The sequence below is a fragment of the Manihot esculenta genome, chromosome 8 (assembly GCF_001659605.2).
Source record: "Manihot esculenta cultivar AM560-2 chromosome 8, M.esculenta_v8, whole genome shotgun sequence".
NCBI classification, from domain to species: domain Eukaryota; kingdom Viridiplantae; phylum Streptophyta; class Magnoliopsida; order Malpighiales; family Euphorbiaceae; genus Manihot; species Manihot esculenta.
Window position 1 is genome coordinate 6,383,057 of NC_035168.2, and position 20,429 is coordinate 6,403,485.

General features: G+C 40.7%; 1 non-coding gene across 1 annotated transcript; it reads right to left on the bottom strand.

Moving 5' to 3' along the window:
• Nucleotides 1-16,035: 16,035 nt before the first annotated feature.
• LOC122724465 lies at nt 16,036-16,142 on the bottom strand. The gene has a single exon (XR_006351838.1). It is a non-coding gene; the product is annotated as a small nucleolar RNA R71 (small nucleolar RNA).
• Nucleotides 16,143-20,429: the final 4,287 nt, after the last annotated feature.

Genomic DNA, 20,429 nt, shown 5'->3' on the forward strand with positions numbered 1-20,429 from the left:
TTAGGCGGGAGTTCAATTCAATTAAATCATTTATTGATATGTTTAAATAATTATTTAATAATAAAATAATTTTATATTATGTAAAAAAGATTATTTTAATTATAAAAACTATCTTAATTTTAAATATTACTATAATGGGCCATTTCTTTATTGAATTAAGAGGGAGTGAGCTCATCCACTCAATCAAATATGACTATGATAGTCTATTTTACTCACCTAAGAAAAACTATAGCATAAGTTGAATTCTTTGAGGCTCTTATTAGCTTGCACATGTGGTGCATCTGGAGTCATTAGTAAGATTGATAATATAGACAGATTGATTCAATTTCTGATGGGTTTTAATGACTCTTATGATCGTATCATAAATTAGATTTCGATAATAAATTCTCTACCAATTATAAATAGGGCCTATTTTATGACATTGAGTATGGAAAAACAGAGAGAAGTTTTAAATATGAATATTGAATTCAACACTGCAGCCATGAATATCAGTGTTACCAAAGAAGTTTTTAAGAAAACACAGCCTTAGAAGAGGAAGTTTTACAAGAAAGAAAAGGAGGGAATGCTCCATAGTCATCGTAAAAATATAGGTCACACAAGGGAGACTTCTTTCCAGCTGCTTGTTTACCCTGAGTATTTTAATGAGTACAAACTAAAGAAGGGAAAAGAGAAGGTGAATGCAACTAAAGAAGTTCCTCATTTGTCACCATGAACAGTCCTATCAAACCCATCAATAGATACAGATTCTACTTCTTACACAACCTACATTCAGCCATGATTGCATTAATTTTGCATCAAATATATCCGTTCTTACATAATTTACTTATTATTAGGAGGCAAAAGAGCACAATAATTGAGTTTTAGCGATGCAAAATGAGTTAGATGCATTAGAAAATAATGACACATAGACATTGACAGATCCATCCACAGGAAAGAAGGCAATCGCCTCAAAATGGGTTTGTAAGATAAAGTATAACCCAGATGGATCCTTAGACTGATAGAAAGCTAGATTAGTGGCCAAAGGTACAACCAAACTGCCAAGAATAGACTACCATGATAGTTTTCCTTATGGCCAAGGTAATCACAGTCAGAATTTTTCTAACCATATCTGCTGCTTAAAATTGGTCAGTCCATCAAGTGGATATCAATAATGCTTACCTACATGAGTTCGTTGAGGAGGACTGTGCATGATACCACCAGAAGGTGATACTAAGGCTGCTAATGGTCAGGTATATAAGCTGATCAAAAGTCTTTATGGTTTAAAATAACTTGGGTCACAGTGTAAAACTAAAGCACCTGTACCAGACAACTCCAACTGTAGACCTTCCTCAATGAGCTTGTAAAACTCTTTCACTACTGGTCTCCTCTCTGCCGTGATGTGGGATAGACTGCCTAGTGACTTCCGGCTTAGGGCGTCTGCCACGACATTCGCCTTACCCGGATGGTACTGAATCTTGCAATCATAGTCACTCAGCAACTCTACCCATCTTCTCTGTCTCAAGTTCAAATCTCTTTGACTCAAGATGTGCTGCAGGCTCTTATGATCTGTGAAGATCTCACATTTTACCCCATAGAGGTAATGCCTCCACATCTTGAGTGCAAAGATGACTGCTGCCATCTCAAGATCGTGTGTGGGGTAATTCAACTCATGTCCCTTCAGTTGTCTAGAGGCGTAAGCGATCACCCTGCCATTCTGCATCAACACACAACCCAAGCCTACTCTGGATGCATCACAGAACACTGTGAAGTCCTCATTACTAGTCGGCAGAGCTAACACTGGTGCTGAAGTTAACCTCTTCTTGAGCTCCTCAAAACTTCCTTCACACTGATCGGTCCATACGAACCTCTGGTTCTTTCTGGTCAATCTGGTTAGAGGAGCTGCAATCTTTGAGAAGTCCTGAACGAACCTCCTGTAATAACCAGCCAAACCCAAGAAACTCCTGATCTCCGTCACTGAAGTGGGTTTAGGCTAGTTAGTCACAGCCTCTATCTTCTTGGGGTCTACTTCAATTCCATTCTCTGACACTACATGCCCCAAGAATGAGATGCTCCTCAACCAGAACTCACACTTGGAGAACTTGGCATACAAGCCATGTTCCCTCAAGGTCTGCAGAACCATCCTCAGATGATGGGCATGCTCCTCTGCACTCCTGGAATACACTAAGATATCATCTATGAAGACAATAACAAAGTGATCCAGGTACTGTCTAAACACTCTGTTCATGAGGTCCATGAATGCTGCAGGGGCGTTGGTCAGCCCGAACGGCATCACAAGGAACTCAAAATGCCCATATCTGGTCCTGAAAGCTGTCTTTGGCACATCTTCTTCTCTGATCCTCAGCTGATGATACCCAGATCTCAGATCTATTTTGGAGAAACAACCCGCTCCTGCTAGCTGGTCGAATAGATCGTCGATCCTTGGCAATGGGTACTTATTCTTGGTAGTGACTTTGTTCAACTGCCTATAGTCGATACAAAGTCTAAGGGATCCATCCTTCTTTCTTACAAACAGCACTGGAGCACCCCGGGGTGAGGTACTCGGTCGGATGAAGTCCTTGTCTACCAACTCTTGCAACTGTTCTTTCAATTCTTTCAACTCAGCTGGTGCCATCCTGTAGGGAGGGATAGAGATCGGTCTAGTTCCAGGCATCAGTTCAATCTCGAACTCTATCTCCCTAACAGGTGGTAAACCTGGCAACTCGTCTGGGAACACATCTAAAAACTCATTGACCACTGGCACTGCGGCGGGTTCTCTAATCTGACTGTCTAGCTCTCTCACATGAGCCAAATACCCCTGACATCCCCTCCTAAGCAACCTACGAGCCTGAAGAGATGAGATCAAACCTCTAGGTGTACCCCTCCTGTCTCCTCTGAAGACGACCTCTGATCCATCCTGATCTCTGAACCTGACTACCTTGTCCCTGCAGTCCAAGGTAGCGCCATGGGTAGATAACCAGTCCATCCCTAGAATGACGTCAAAATCTGTCAACTCTAGAACCACAAGGTCGGCGGACATGCATCTCCCCTCAACAAAAACTGGACTACACTGACAGACTGACTCTGCCACTGATGGATCACACTTGGGTCCACTGACCCAGAGAGGACACTCTAACCCAGAGACCATTAATCCCAACCTCTCTACGGCCCTCGGAGCAATAAAAGAATGAGATACACCAGGGTCCATTAATGCATACACATCAGAACACCCAATGACTAAATTACCTGCCACCACGGTGTTAGATGCATCTGCCTCCTGCTGTGTCATGGTGAAGATCCTTGCTGGAGCTGACGGACCCTCACCTCTGAACCCTGCTGAAGAAGAGGCTGATCCTCTCCCTCTGCCTCTGCCACTGGCCTGTGTCATGGCTGGAGCTGCTGGCTGAGCCACACTACCAGAAGCTGTCTGCTGAGACTGTGTCACAAAAGCTGCTCTAGGACACTCCCGTGCCATGTGTCCCTCTTGCCCACATCTGAAGCAGGCTGATGTCCCAACCAGACATACTCCTCTGTGCGGTCTCCCACATTTCTTACATACTGCATTCTCTGCACCTGAGCTCGAGCCACTTCCTAATCCCAGACCTGACTTGATCTTGTTCCAGAACTTGTTCTTCTTAAACTTCTTGGTGGTACTGCCCCACCTCTTACTACCTGAGCTTAAGGAAGAAGGATCCACTTTTCCCTTACCTGAGGTTTTGGAACCAGAAGGCTGTGCTGCTGACTGTTTGACTTTTCCCTCGATGATAGCACTAGCCTCCATCCTCCTAGCCATGTCTACTATGGCATGAAAACTCTCTCTATCTGCTGACTGTATCAAGGAGGAATACCTGGAATGAAGCTTCATGATATACCTCCTTGACTTCTTCTGATCTGTATCAAGGTTCTGCCCAGCAAATGGCAGCAACTCCATAAATCTGTCAGTATATTCATCTACACTCATGTCATCAGTTTGTCTCAACTGCTCGAATTCTATCATCTTCAATTCCCTTGAACTATCAGGGAAAGCCCACCCTGCAAATTCATTAGCAAACTCCTCCCATGATAGACTATCCACCCTCGGTTTCACATAGCTCTTGAACCACTCACGGGCCTTCTTGCATTTTAGTGTGAACCCAGCCATCTGAATGGCTCTACTGTCATCCGCCCCTATCTCATCTGTTATCGCCTTGACCCTCTCAAGGTACACAAACGGGTCATCACCGGTTTCAAACTGGGGAGCACCCAACTTCATATAATCAGTCATTCTGACTTTGCTCCCTCCAGATGAGCTAGGTTGAGGTATTTGGGTTCCTGGGACAGTAGGTGCTGCTGGTGGTGGAGGAGGTGCAACATTTTCTGTAGTAGGGTTTGCTGGATTTGGATGGTAGGGTGGTGGTGGATACATAGGATACTGTGGGTATGGTGGGTAATATGGTGGGTATGGCATCTGTGTGGGGTAGGGGCTAAAACTAGGGTAATCCGATGTACCTCCCATCGAATACCCGGGATTCTGTGAGAAAGGTGGGTAATGGGGTGGCTGAACAAAACCCGAGGCCTGAGTGCCTCCTTGGGACTCTCCCATACCTTCCTCTGACATACTCATCCCCAAACTGCCATCCCTCCTCTGGTCCACATCCATGTCATCTCCCACATCTTCTGACATGCCACCCTGAACGGTTCCTCGTACTGATCTGCTTCTTCCCAGATCTAAAGACCTTCTAGGGTCTCTCACTGCTCGGTCCCTGTTGGACCTACTCGACATTGCCCTAGGCAATGCTGGAGGACGGGCGCTCATGCCCTCATCCTCAGGTGGCACTCCAGTCAATCTTGCAGATCAACGAGTTCCTCTCATCCTGTTTTCTGAAAACAGCACACATAGCACAAACATTAGCATCATATGGTTCATGTGGGCACACATGAACCCGCATCACATACATCACATATCATAGCATATCATTTATGCACATGCATATAATCATGGCATATCACATCATTATACAAGACAGGACTCCATATCCTATCCTAGTGGACATGACTTTCCTATTGTGCTTGACCTGCTATAACATCTATGAGCCCGACACTCTAGGTCCGACCATAATAACCTAGGGCTCTGATACCACTCTGTAACAGCCCGGAAATCAGGACTGCTACCGGCGCTAGGATCCAGATCGGCATAAGGCCGCCGGGAACCGTAACAAGCCTGACATAACCTGTAATCCTGTTTAATCCCATACATGATCAACAATACTCATAAACCTGTAGACATTCTCATATAACAACCAAGCTCAACCGGTACATAAACATAAACATAACATAAACCTCCACTGGAGCCCTCATCAAATGCTCCAATGGGGTATCTCATCATACATAAGCTTGGTTGAAACATAGCCTCATATCTCATATCATAAAGACCATGTACATACAAGTGGGATTAACAATCTGTATTGGTCAAGCACAACTCTATCCTCAATATCCAAATTACATAACATAACTTAAAACACTTTTACATTACATCATAACACAATTGTCATGTCCACAATCTAACTATTACATAAACATAGCTTCCATACTCTGGCTAACCTCCTGATCTACCCTGTACCTGCACATCTGGGGTTAGGGGAGAGGGGTGAGCTACAAAACCCAGTGAACAGAATAGAGAAAACATATATTAAAATATTTCATGCTTCCATGAAATGCAACACATCACAAACATATCACATAAGGATGGTATTGTCACCTTTAGTCCTCAACATAGTCCAATCGTGCCAGGGGCGTAGAATGGGCCTCACTGGTCTTTCTCTTACATACATAACATAACATAACATTCCAATATGCCAGGGGCGTAGAATGGGCCTCACTGGTCTTTCTCTTAACATAGTCCAGGGGCGTAGAATGGGCCTCACTGGCAATCCATACCGTATCCTCATCATATCATATCATAGGAGGACTAGAGGATCATCCAATAGCCAATCCGCATCCACATCATATTATGCAATGCAACATATTCGTGATTACTAATGCAAACACCCTATAATATCACATGGCATATATGATGCATGAACATGCTCAAAAAGTTATATTTCATTTATTTAAAAACTTAAGGTTTATTCCACTCACCTCTGGCTGAAGCTCTACAGACTCTGAAGTAGCTATCTCACTGCTGGGGTCCTCGGTTCCTCGGGTCCGAACCTACACAGGTGGACACCAATGAGGGACCAAACATACATAAACATAACTCTAATCTACTCCCCAAAAACCCCCTAAAACATCATGAAATAATCATGGAAACACATGCATGAAATGGCTGGACAGGGCACTTTCGGCGGCAGGTTCGGCGGCCGAAAGTCCCTCCAGAGCCGAAAGTCAGGCACTTTCGGCGGCACCTTCGGCGGCCGAAAGTCCCAGACAGAGACGAAAGTCTCTTTTCGGGGGCAACTTCGGCAGCTGAATGCTGCCTCCACAAAGGGGGTTCGGCGGCCGAAAGTCACTTCGGCGGCCGAACCTGAGCTTCTCCCGAAGGGCAGAAACTCAGTTCCTCTATGCACATTTCGCCTCCCAAGTTCAAATCATGCAAAAACTAGTTCTAAAACATGCATACATATCATATATTACACCTAGGGGTCTCAAACTAGCATATACCCCAACTACAACACTTCCATCACACAAAAATCAACATACATTGTTCAAAATCATAACCTAAACCCAAATATTCAAATAACCCTAACATGCATTTCTATCCCATAAATCTTGCATAAAACTTAGTTAAAACACCTAAGGAGCTTAAGATCGGCTCTTACCTCTTGAAGATCGAGAGGGAGACGACCTAAACTTGGAGATCCACGAAAATGAGCGCCTGAGTTCCCAAAGCTCCAAAACTTGGTTTAAATGCTCAAAACTGACAATGTGAGTTTAAAACTCAAGAAAAAATGGAAGAGATTTGGAGGAAGAACACAAGAGTTGCAAAGGGAAGGTTGGAAACTTGCTGTGGCCGAAAATGGGAGAAAACTCGCCCATTTCGGCTAAGTGCCCCTTTTATAGGTGGCTGGCCAGGCCACGTTCGGGGGCCGAATGTGCCTCCGCATCCATGCAATGTTCGGCGGCCGAACTTGACTTTCGGCGGCCGAAACTGGACTTCCCTAACTCATGCTTTCGGGGGCCTAACGTGCCTCCAAAACGCATGCATGTTCGGCGGCCGAACTTGACTTTCGGCGGCCGAACCTGGGTTTTCCTCCAAGGACTTTTCATGCAAAAACTCATTTAATTTCATACTTAAAATCGTAAAACACATTAAAACATTTTTATAAAACATGATTCTACCCTTCTAGAGGTCTCCGGCATCCGAGATTCCACCGGACGGTAGGAATTCCGATACCGGAGTCTAGCCGGGTATTACACAATAGTGCCAGGGGCGTAGAATGGGCCTCGACCTGGACTTCCATACCATACCATATCATATCATATCATAACATATCATACGAGGACTAAAGGATCATCCAACACCCATCCACATCATCATCATATTATGCAATGCAACATATTCGTGAATTCTAATGCAAACAACCTAATATATCTCATGACATTCGTGATGCATGAACATGCTCTAAAACTGATTTATTTACTTTGAAACATAAAGAGTTATTCTACTCACCTCAGGCTAGCTCTGACAAGACACTGGAGCAGCTGTCTCACTGCTGGGGTCCTCGATTCCTCGGGTCTGAATCTACACAGGTGGACTCAAATGAGGGACCAAACATACAAGAACATGACTCTAAACAATTCTCCAAAAATCCCCTAAAACACCTTAAAACAATCATAGAAAACATGCAAAGGAAGGCTGGACAGGGCACTTTCGGCGGCAGATTCGGCGGCCGAAAGTCCCTCTAGAGACGAAAGTCATGCACCTTCGGCGGCACTTTCAGCGGCCGAAGGTTCCTTTCAGAGACGAAACTCATGCATGTTCGGCGGTACCTTCGACGGCCGAAACTCCCTTCCAAAGCCGAAAGTCCACTTTCGGGGGCAGGGTTCGGCAGCCAAAGGCTTGCCTCCACAGGCAGGTTCGGCGGACGAAAGTCCCTTCGGCTGCCGAACCTGAGTTCTTCCAAAGGGCAGAACTCAGCCTCCAAGATGCACATTTGCCTCCCAAACCATTCAACTCAAAACCAACACTTCCACAACATGCATACACACATACATAAGTTCCTAGGGGCCTCAAACTATCCTAAACCCCAACTACAACACATTAAACAAACATATACAACACACATTGCTCAAGAACTCAACATTAACCCAAAAACTCAATATAAACCTAAACATGCATTTCTACCCCACAAACTTTCATAAAACTCGTTTAAAACATAAAATGAGCTAAGGATCTATTCTTATCTCTTGGAGAACGAGAGGAGAGGCGATCTAACTCGGAGATGGGGGAGATCTAGCTCCTTGGGTCTCCAAGCTCCAAAACTTGCTCAAAGCTCACAAATCTTCCAAAAACCAAGCAAACACTTGTTAAAACTTGAAAGATTGGAGGAAAATCATCAAAAACGACCATGGGAGAGCATGGACTCACCGTTGGCCGAAAATGGAGAGAAAACTCGCCCATTTCGGCCATGGAGCCCTTATATAGGGGCTGGCCAGACCACCTTTCGGCAACCTAAAGTGCCTCCAAAAATCATGCAAGTTCGGCGGCCGAACATGGGGTTCGGCGGCCAAACCTGAGCCACTTTCGGAAGCCTAACTTGCCCCCCTAAACTATCCCACGTTCGGCGGCCGAACCTGGAAATGCCTCCATGGTCTTTTTCATTCAAATTTCAATTTCTTTCTTACTTAAAATCATAAAATATATTAAAACATTTTATGAAAACATGATTTTACCCTTCTAGAGGTTTCCGACATCTGAGATTCCACCGGACGGTAGGAATTTCGATACCGTAGTCTAGCCGGGTATTACATTAGTGTTCCCTTCGATTCTGGTTGGTTGTCTTTCATCGATCTCGGCCCAGATGGTCTGGAGATCATTGTATAGATCCTCCAGCGTGCTTCCTTGTTGTGTCAACTTATATGCCTTAGACTGTAACTCATAAATAATCAGTTTGTTACTGCCTGCATTGAACCTGATTTTGAGGGCATCCTAAAGCCCTTTGCTTGTCTTGTATTACAATAGATTTGGACGGAACTTTTGCTCTACTATCTGGATCATCCATCCTCGGACGATGCTATCATTGACTTGCCATAGGTGAATGGCTGGGTCTGTTTCTGCTGGAGGAGGGGGGATCCCAGTTAAGTGATTTAATTTTCCCCTCCCTATAATAAACATCTCCATTGTCTTTGCCCAGACGATATAATTGGAGTTTTCGGACGACGAATGTGCTGAATTAAGAGTAATTAGATTTGATGGTTTCTAATTTGCATTTTCGCTATTCTGAATTAACAGAAAGAGTTTGTGTAACAGGTCTACTATTGGATCAGTTACTGCTTGGGATTGATCAGCTGGACTCTAGCTAGAAGAATCGGCCATTGCTGTTTCTCGGTGTCAGAGAGTTGGAAAAGATATTATGGTAAATGATGATTGCAGGAAAAATCGGCTAAACTTTTAGACCGAAACCCGCTCTGATACCATCTAGAATTATAGGAAGAAAAATATTTTTCATTTTCTTACTTTCTGTGTAATAGGATACAAGGATTATATAATACAAGATATGATCAATTATGCCTCTAATTATATTATCAATCATCACCTAGAATAATGTTAGGATTATGCTAACTATGGTAATATTAATCATTAATTAATTACAATTATAGCAGAATATTCTTTCCAACAACTAAATACTAGAATAATTAGCCGTAAAGCTATCTTACTCTTGTACTACTAGTAACCTTACTACTAGTAACCTTGAAAATGTTACTCATGTATAATTGTATGACATTTGACATCTAAGACTTAGACATATTTCTAAAAGAAAATTATATTACATCAGAAATTTAAATGGCTTATATTTTGTGAATCATCATATTTATGAAGTTTGCCCACTTGCTAAATAACAAAGACTTTATTTTCCTAAGGGTCACATTTCATCTAAAGACATTTTTGAATTAGTACACATTTATTTATATAAACCTTATTCCATAAGATTTATTGTAAGAATCAGCTGTCTGCTTGAACTGTTAGCTTGTACTGCGTTCCACATCAGGAAATTTCGGTAATTCCGAATTGTATATAATAGCTAGCACGAAACTTGAAACAGCCCGACCCGAATTGGCTCAAATAACTTTTGGATCCACTTTTCACTTGATCCAAAATGGTTAACCAAAGTTATTTAGTGGTTTCGTGCTAATTATTATATACAATTCGGAATTACCGAAATTTCCCGATGTGGGACGCGGTTTACTAAATAACTTGAGTTAACCATTTTGGACCAAGTGGAAAGTGGGTCCAAAAGTTATTTGGGTCAGTTCGGGCCGGACTGTTTCAATTGGTATCAGAACCACCCTGGGTCAAACAACTTGTGCAGAGCTAGTGGACCTGCGAGGAAATGGCTACTCGTGAGAGACGAGATGGAGCCGCTCGAGATACTAGCGAACCACAATACCTAAGGGTCTGGTCCTGGTTAGCAATTGTATCCGATTCAGTTACGACGAGAACGTTGCAAATTTAGCAAGGAAGAGTGTAAGAATCAGCTGCTTGCTTAAGCTGCCAACTTGTACTGCGTCAGGTGGTCACCTTTTGGTGGTAGATCTGCATATGTGTATGACCAATATTTTATTAGCTCTTGGGCTAATATTGTCATCATAGAGTCTAAGATGCCAGCATTGCTCTCAGGCTGTCATTATTTTATTTTATCACACCTGAGATGCCAACATTATCCACAGGAGCATATTATGAGTGTATGTGGATTTTTGGATTCATTATCCAGCAGTGAAATCTTAGCATTTTATATTAGTTGAATTAAATTGTATTTATTCAGCTGACTTATTTTAGCTAAATATTTGGTACTATTAAGTACCTAAACTTTATCTTTTCTCCTTTGTTATTTATTTATCCACTCACTGAGTAGATTGTATTCACTCCTTATACTTTTAATATTACAGATTCTTTTTGCTGATCCACCCCTAGCAGTTTTAGTTTCGTGCTAACTATTATATGCAATTCCGATTTGCTGTAATTCGTCGATGTGGGACGGAAGCTCACAGCTGATTCTTACAAAACTACTAAATAACTTGTGTTAACCATTTTGACCAAGTGAAAAATGGATCCAAAAGTTATTTGGGCCAGTTTGGGCCGGGCTATTTCAATTGGTATCAGAGCCACCCTAGTTCAGACAAATTGTGCGGAGCTAGTGGGCCTGCGAGTAAAGGGCTACCCGTGAGAGACGAGGTGGAGCCACCCAAGGCACTAGCGAACCACAATACCTAAGGGTCCGGTCCTAGTTAGCAATTGTATCCGATTCAGTTGCGACGAGGACGTCGCAAATTTAGCAGGGGAGAGTGTAAGAATCAGCTGTGTGCTTCAACTGTGAGCTTCCGTCCCACATTGACGGATTACGGCAAATCGAAATTGTATATAATAGCTAATACAAAACTACTAAATAACTTGGGTTAACCATTTTGGACCAAGTGGAAAGTGGATCCAAAAGTTATTTGGGTCAGTTTGGGCCGGGTTGTTTCATTTATAACCAGTGCAACATATATTTTAACAATAATACAAGATTATTTGAGATCTACGTGAATCAATTTGCTAAAAGACCAAATAGGATTTCATAATATTTTGGAAGAATTTTTCAAAATGATTCAAACCCCATTTTAGAAAGAAAATAAAATTGTCAGATTTGATAATAGAATAGAGTTTATAAATAAGTCTTGGTTTCAAAGGACACAAATTGTATGATTTAGAAAGCAAGAAAATATTTGTCTCCAGAGATGCAGTTTTTCAAAAAAGAAGTTTTTCATTTGTCATCATGAAAAGTCCTACCAAACCCATTAACTGATACAAATTCTATTTCTTATACACAACCTACATTCAGTTATGATTACATTAATTTTGTGGCAAATATATCCGATCTTACATAATTTACTTCTTTCAGAAGGCAAAAGAGCACAATAATTGAGTTATAGCCATGCAAAATGAGTTAGATGCATTAGAAAATAATGACACATGGACATTGACAGATCTATCCACGAGAAAGAAGGCTATCACCTCAAAATGGGTTTGTAAGATAAAGTAAAACCCAGAGGACAACCAACTGCCAAGAATAAACTATCATGATAGTTTTCCCATATGGCCAAGATAATCACTGTTAGAATTTTTCTAACCATATCTGCTCAGTCCATCAATTGGATATCAATAACGCTTACCTACATGAATTCATTGAGGACTGTGCATGATACCACCAGAAGGTGATACTAAGGCTGCTAATGGTCAGGTATATAAGCTAATCAAAAGTCTTTATAAAGAACTGTCAACCAGATTGAAAAATTTTGGGTTTAGAAAATCTGAGATCGACCATTGCCTATTTGTTAAGGATTTTAAAAACTTTCGCACCGCTGGTTTATATTGACGATGTTTTCATTATTGGATATAATCAATATGCAATTGGTTTCTAGGTAGTGCATTCACAATCAAGGACCTGGGGTATGTAAGATACTTCCTAGGTCTTGAAATAGCCCATTCCACATAAGGGATGTTCTTAATTCAATAGAAATATGCATAGGACATTATACATGATGCTGGTTTGAAGGATGCAAAAAGTGTTTCATACCCACTTCTAAAGGGCCTAAAGCTAGAAAATGAAATAGAAGAGAAATTACCCAACCCATAACAATACAGGTGATCAATTGAACATTTACTATATTTGACAGTTGAGACCAGACATTGCCTTCTCCACACAGCAGCTGAGCCAATTTACGCAGACTCTACAAAAGCCCCACCTCGATGTTGCATTGCACGTCCTTAAATATATCAAGGGTTAAGTAAAGGTCTCTTCTTTCTGATGCAAAATACCCTTCAGCTCGCAACTTATTGTGATGTGGATTGGGCCACATGTCATATATCTAGAAAATTTGTAACTGGGTATTACGTCTTCCTTGGACATACACCGGTACTGTGGAAAGAAAAGAAAAATCGATAATAAGTTGCTCTTCAGCTAAAGTAGAATACAGAAGCAACAACAATCATCTGTTAACTTCAATGGTAGTGTATCTACTCCGAGAATTTCAGATATCTCCTCCCTTGCCTATCCCTTTCCATAGCTGTAAACCAAGTATTTCATGAACGGACGAAATACCTAGAGATCAATTGCCATTTTGTTCGAAACTAGTTGACCAAAGGCTTCATTTCCCTTGTGCATGTAGCTTCCAAGAACCAACTAGCTCATTTGTTCACTAAGTCGTTAGGAACGAAAGCTCTCAATCTCCAACTGTCCAAGATGGGACTTTCAGTACTTGAACTATCTCCATCTTGAACGAAAGCTCTCAATCTCCAACTGTCCAAGATGTGACTTTCAGTACTTGAACTATCTCCATCTTGAGGGAGAATGAAAGGATAAACAAAACAGCATGTTGGAGACAAGAGTTAACATTGTTTTATTTATTTTACCCAATTACTGCTAATATTTCATCTAGATTATTCTAGATCTCTGATCAAACATAATTTAGCCATATTTTTATTATCTTTATTACTGTTTAATTACACATTTTCCAGCTTAATTTATGATTTTTATCATGTTTTTGCAGAAAAGGAAGAAAATGGGAAGTTTGGAGAAAAAGTGCAGAAAAAGCTAGAAAAGTGATTGGGTCAAAGTGATTTGGCCAAATCACTGCCCAAATCAAGCTGAAGCAGAAAACTGGGATAGACTCACAGGAAGTGATTGGGGCAAGCGATTTGGGCAAAGCACTGCCCAAATCAAAATGACAGCAGAGGCGAACAGCAGAACGGGAAAAAGGAAGAATTCAAATTTCAAAAGCATTGAAGTCCTATCCTACTTCAAACACTTCAAGATCAATCCTAGGACATCTCCAAGAGGCACTCCCAAGATAGACTCCCTCAAGAAGGAGATTTATTCACAATTAAATACAAAAGTAAAGAGGAGATTAAAGACTACAAAAAGACCAATCCATACTAGGATTTCAAATCCTAATTGGATTAGGATTCTTCACCTATAAACGGAGGCAGCCCCAAACTAGCAAAAATCATCAGATCTTCTGCAGAATATCATTAGAATCACTGCATAATTTAGGCAGCCTCTCTCCTTCTTCTTTTCTTCTTTTCTTTTGTGATTTTGTCCACCATGAGTGGCTAAACACTTTTCTTTTCTAGTTGAAGTTGGGAAATTTCAGATTTGTGATGAATTGGGAGATTTAAAACTCCATTACTAAACTCTTATTTACTTTCAATATTTATGCAACTTGATCTTTCTATAATTATTGTTTTGCTTTTAGAATCAATTAAGGCCTGTTGCTTTTAATTGCATGAGTGATAAATTGTTTAAATGATTTAGGTCCGTAATTGCTTAGATTGTTTAAATACAAGTATAATCAGTTGCATAATCTAAACTTGACCACGCGGTTGGCAAGGTTAGAGTTGGATTTCTCTAAGTCTTAATGCAGTTAGCAGTTGAAAAGTAAAAACCCCCAAGGACGTTCCTTGGCAACTTGTTAACTAGAGTTTGATTAGCGAACGTTTTCTAATCGAACTAAAACTAAGGAGGAATTTGGATTGTGAGAAGCGTCTTTCACGTCCTAAACCAACTTATTGAAATAAATAGGAGTATCAATAAGATCAATGATCAATTCTAACAAGCTGAAATAGATCCATACTTCAACTAGAATCCTTCTCCCATTAGAATTCTCATCTTTTTAAATTATTACTTTCTCTTGCTATTTAGTTTTAATTCATCAAATCAAACCCCCCTCTTTTTATTTATTTGTTATTTACTTGTCCAAGTCATTATTAGGAAAATCCGTAGTGTCAAATCCCTGTGGTTCGACCCTATTGCCACTATCTACAAGTTATTTGTTGATTGATTAATAGGTTTATTTTTGACGGCTTCGACAACCACTATCAAAAATTGGCGCCGTTGCCGGGGATTTGATTTAACTAACGTATTTTCCTTTTATGACCAGGGCTGGTCGTAAAGAAGCTTTTCTCTACGATCGAGAAATTGAACATACTGCCAAAAGCTTGAGAAAGCTAGCAAACTTGAGGAAACAAGCCTCAAAACCATCTGCATCAGCATCGGCAACAAATTTGGTGTCCACCATTCGATCTGCCGCTGAACCATCTGAAACACCTGCTGCTGCACCTGTACCTGCTGCAACACCACCTACTGCTGCTACACTTATACCAAAAACTGAGATACAATCTGCTGCACAAGTTACTGAGGAACCTGCTGCTGCACCTGCTGAATAAAGTTGCTGAACCAATTGCTGAAACTGCTGTACATGCTGCACTTTTTGAATCTGTTGCTGCACAAGCTGCTGCACTCAGAACCAGCCCCTAAAATTGCACCAAAACCAGCCCAAAAACCAGAAATTTTTGATAAAAAAATCCCAGAACCAGCCTTTAAAATAGTAGCTGAACGAGCTGCTATAAAGACAGCCACAACATCACCTGAAGAGGCAGAAAATGCAGCAGCTACTACTCTTGAACCAGCTGCTGTTCTTGCTGAATTTGAAGCTAAAAATGTTGAGGCAAGAGCTCCAATGGCACAAGAAAAAACTCTTCGCGAACTAGCAACACACTTGGATGATCAAGCACTATGGTGCATCACTTACTCACCTTTGGCAGCCCATTTTGAGCTCAAAACCGGATTAATTCATCTCCTTCCAAAATTCAGAGGTCTGAAAAATGAAGATCCATACAAGCACCTTAAAGAATTTCACATTGTGTGTTCAACAATGAGGCCTCAAGGTATTTCCAAAGAGCATGTTAAATTAAGAGCTTTTCCCTTTTCTCTTGATGATTTTGCCAAAGAATGGTTGTTCTATTTACCACCTGGATCCATCACTTCATGCGATGGGATGGTGAGAGTCTTCTTGAGAAAATACTTTCCAACCTCAAAAGCTATTGGCATCAGAAGAGAGATTAGTTGCATCAAGCAAAAGGATTATGAAGAGCTATATGAATATTGGGAAAGATTCAATCGATTGTGCACAAGCTGCCCTCAACATGACATCTCTGATAAGTCACTCATTGAATACTTCTATGGAGGTTTGCTACCTTCAGAAAGAAAGTTCATAGATGCAGCATGTGGAGGATCAATTGAAGACAAGTCATCTCAAGCCATAAGGGATTTAATTTCCACCATGGCAGCAGCCTCACAGCAATTTGGAGATCAAGAACAGCCACCAAGAAGGGTGAAGGAGGTGAGTACATCCACTTTAGCATCCCAAATTTCTGATCTCACCAATGCTGTCCGTAGCCTTGTTGTGGGTCAAGCCCAACAAGTCCAGCAGATTCAGCAGCCCAAACCATGTGGAATATGTGCAAACTTGAGCCACCCTACTGACCTATGTCCTTCCCTTCAAGAAGAGGACCAGCAAGTCAATGTAGTTGGAGGATTTAATGGGCAAAGAAGATATGATCCCTATTCTAACACCTATAACCCAGGTTGGAGGGACCATCCGAATTTGGATTTCAGTTATGCAAGGGCCAATCAATAGCTGAGCTATCAGGAAAGGAATCCAGCCCAAGCAGCACCTCAAAAGTCCAATACACCCCTTAAAGAGATCGTGAAATCCTTAGCAAACTCAGTGCAAAATCTTGAGCAACAAATGAGTCAAATGGCCACTTCAATGAGTAAACTTGAATCACAAGGAAAGCTACCCTCCCAAACTAAGATAAATCTAAGGCAGAATGCTAGTGCCATCACATTGAGGAGTGGAAAAGAGCTTCAAGACAACAGGCCTGAGAAAATGCAAAAACAGGTCACTGAAGAGAATCTACCAGAAAGTGATCAGGGCAGTCGATCTGCCCAAATCACAGACCCAATCATGGACAGACAGTACTGCCCAGCAGTGGCGATTTGCCCAAATCCTTAGAGAAGACAGAAAATGATTTGCCCAAATCAATGACCCAGGCAGAATTCAACTCCAAACAGACCAAGGCAGATTAGCAACTAGAAGAAAAATTTAAGGTACCTCCTCTCTTTCCCAAGAGATTTGCAAGATCACAAAAAGAAAAAGAAGAGAAAGAAATACTTGCAACCTTTCGCAAAGTGGAGATCAACATACCTTTGCTTAATGTTGTCAAACAAATACCAAGGGACACCAGCCAGGAAGATGAGGAAAACAAGAAAAATTTGAAAGAAACGGAAGAGACAGCATACTGCACAGACTGGTCCAGAGGCGATTTGCCCAAATCACTTGTACAGATAGAATCTGATTTGCCCAAATCACTTGAACAGGCAGAAATCAAATCAACAATGCAGATAGATTTTGATTTGTCCAAATCATCAGTGCAAGCAGAATTCGATTTGCCCAAGTTCAGTACCAGATTGCAGCACCTTTTTTGGAGAAATATGAATTGGAGTTCAAAGTGCTGCCCAATCACCTCAAAATTTCAAACATAGGGGCTAGAGGCACACCTCACTTGAAAGAGGAGAAATTAATCATGTTACTTCATGAGTACATGAAAGAAATAGGATGGGTTATAACCAAAATGAAAGGTGTGCTGCATTTCTTACTTAATTCTGTTGGAATCCTTTTCTCTCCCCCTATTACTTGAGCCTTGATCAAGTCAGAAAAGTCCAGCCCGCGACTTTAAACTAGGGCGCTACTGGGAGGCAACCCAGCAGAGGCGATTTGTGCAAATCGATGGGAAAATCAGCAGAACTTAACTACAACAGTGGTGATTTGGCCAAGTGATTTGCCCAAATCACTGCCCAAATCAGCAGAATCTCCAACAGCTGATCAATCTGCAGAATCTCGACTTGACAGAATGGAGGCCCGAATCATACACATGGAAAGCATGCTGCAGCTGCTGGTTCAACACTTCATATCTACAGACCACCACCACACCTGATTTGGCCACTGATTGGCCAAATCACCACCCTAGGGAGTCCCTTTCTCTCTTATTTTTCTCTTTATATGTTTTACATTGAGGACAATGTTTGGACTAGGTGTGGGAGTACTGGGGGAATATTTTTGCACTGTTTGCATTATCTTTTGCTTTCTTTTTATTTCTTTTTACATCTTTTTACCCTATTACACACACCAAATTTTTTTTTCTTTCACATATTTTTTCTTTTGCACACATCTTTCACTTCTGCACATACACACAGAATTTTATTTTGGCCCATTGCTCTACTCAGCATAGATGACAAAGTTAAAAGAGCTTCCTATCTCATGACCCCATTAAATTTTCCAACCCTTTAAACCTAAATTGAATCATTAGGAAGTTTTTCTCTTGAATTGAATCTTTAAATCTGCTGAGGTCAAGGGAAATAAAAATACAAATACATGCCAATAAAAAGTTAGTGTAACTCCCTATGAGCTGATTTGACCAAACTGTTATGAAAAGAAAAGAAAAAGAAAAATCAGCACAAAGCACAAATCATAAACCTGTTCCAATGGTCAATAAGCTATGAACAGAGCTAGTAGCCACTTGAACAAGTGACTAACTGAGTAACCGAGAGTGGGTATCACCAATATGCACCTTCGCGTAAAAAGGTTGGTGACTTTTTCAGGCAAGGATAAGAATAAGTGCTGCTGAATAAAAAAGTGTGTTTAAAAAAGGGCAAGTTACTCTTAGGGGTTGCATCAAGCTTAAAACAAAAGAATAAGTATGATTGAACCAAAAACCTTTCTCTTGGCCACGGTAGGTAAAAGGAAACAAGAAAATGAGAGGACAACCTTGGTGCATGTACTCTATATTGTGATACTTCAGTTTAGGAGTCTAGGGGGGGCTGATTAAGTGCTACTTAGCCTCAAAAGAAAAAGGAGCTTGATTGACTAAGTTATTTGTTGCTTGAGGACAAGCAAAAAGCTAGGTGTGGGGGTATTTAATCAAACATAATTTAGCCATATTTTTATTATCTTTATTACTGTTTAATTACACATTTTCCAGCTTAATTTATGATTTTTATCATGTTTTTGCAGAAAAGGAAGAAAATGGGAAGTTTGGAGAAAAAGTGCAGAAAAAGCTAGAAAAGTGATTGGGTCAAAGTGATTTGGCCAAATCACTGCCCAAATCAAGCAAAAGCAGAAAACTGGGACAGACTCACAGGAAGTGATTGGGGCAAGCGATTTGGGCAAAGCACTGCCCAAATCAAAATGACAGCAGAGGCGGACAGCAGAACGGGAAAAAGGAAGAATTCCAATTTCAAAAGCATTGAAGTCCTATCCTACTTCAAACACTTCAAGATCAATCCTAGGACATCTCCAAGAGGCACTCCCAAGATAGACTCCCTCAAGAAGGAGATTTATTCACAATTAAATACAAAAGCAAAGAGGAGATTAAAGACTACAAAAAGACCAATCCATACTAGGATTTCAAATCCTAATTGGATTAGGATTCTTCACCTATAAACGGAGGCAGCCCCAAACTAGCAAAAATCATCAGATCTTCTGCAGAATATCATCAGAATCACTGCATAATTTAGGCAGCCTCTCTCCTTCTTCTTTTCTTCTTTTCTTTTGTGATTTTGTCCACCATGAGTGGCTAAACACTTTTCTTTTCTAGTTGAAGTTGGAAAATTTCAGATTTGTGGTGAATTGGGAGATTTAAAACTCCATTACTAAACTCTTATTTACTTTCAATATTTATGCAACTTGATCTTTCTATAATTATTGCTTTGCTTTTAGAATCAATTAAAGCCTGTTGTTTTTAATTGCATGAGTGATAAATTGTTTAAATGATTTAGGTCCGTAATTGCTTAGATTGTTTAAATACAAGTATAATCAGTTGCATAATCTAAACTTGACCACGCGGTTGGCAAGGTTAGAGTTGGGTTTCTCTAAGTCTTAATGCAGTTAGCAGTTGAAAAGTAAAAACCCCCAAGAACGTTCCTTGGCAACTTGTTAACTAGAGTTCGATTAGCGAACGTTTCCTAATCGAACTAAAACTAAGGAGGAATTTGGATTGTGAGAAGCGTCTTCCACGTCCTAAACTAACTTATTGAAATAAATAGGAGTATCAATAAGATCAATGATCAATTCTAACAAGCTGAAATAGATCCATACTTCAACTAGAATCCTTCTCCCATTAGAATTCTCATCTTTTTAAATTATTACTTTCTCTTGCTATTTAGTTTTAATTCATCAAATCAAACCCCCTCTTTTTATTTATTTGTTATTTACTTGTCCAAGCCATTATTAGAAAAATTTATAGTGTCAAATTCCTGTGGTTCGACCCTATTACCACTATCTACAAGTTATTTATTGATTGATTAATAGGTCTATTTTTGACGGCTTCGACAACCGCTATCAATCTCATACCACATATATTCTCATCACCACACCTG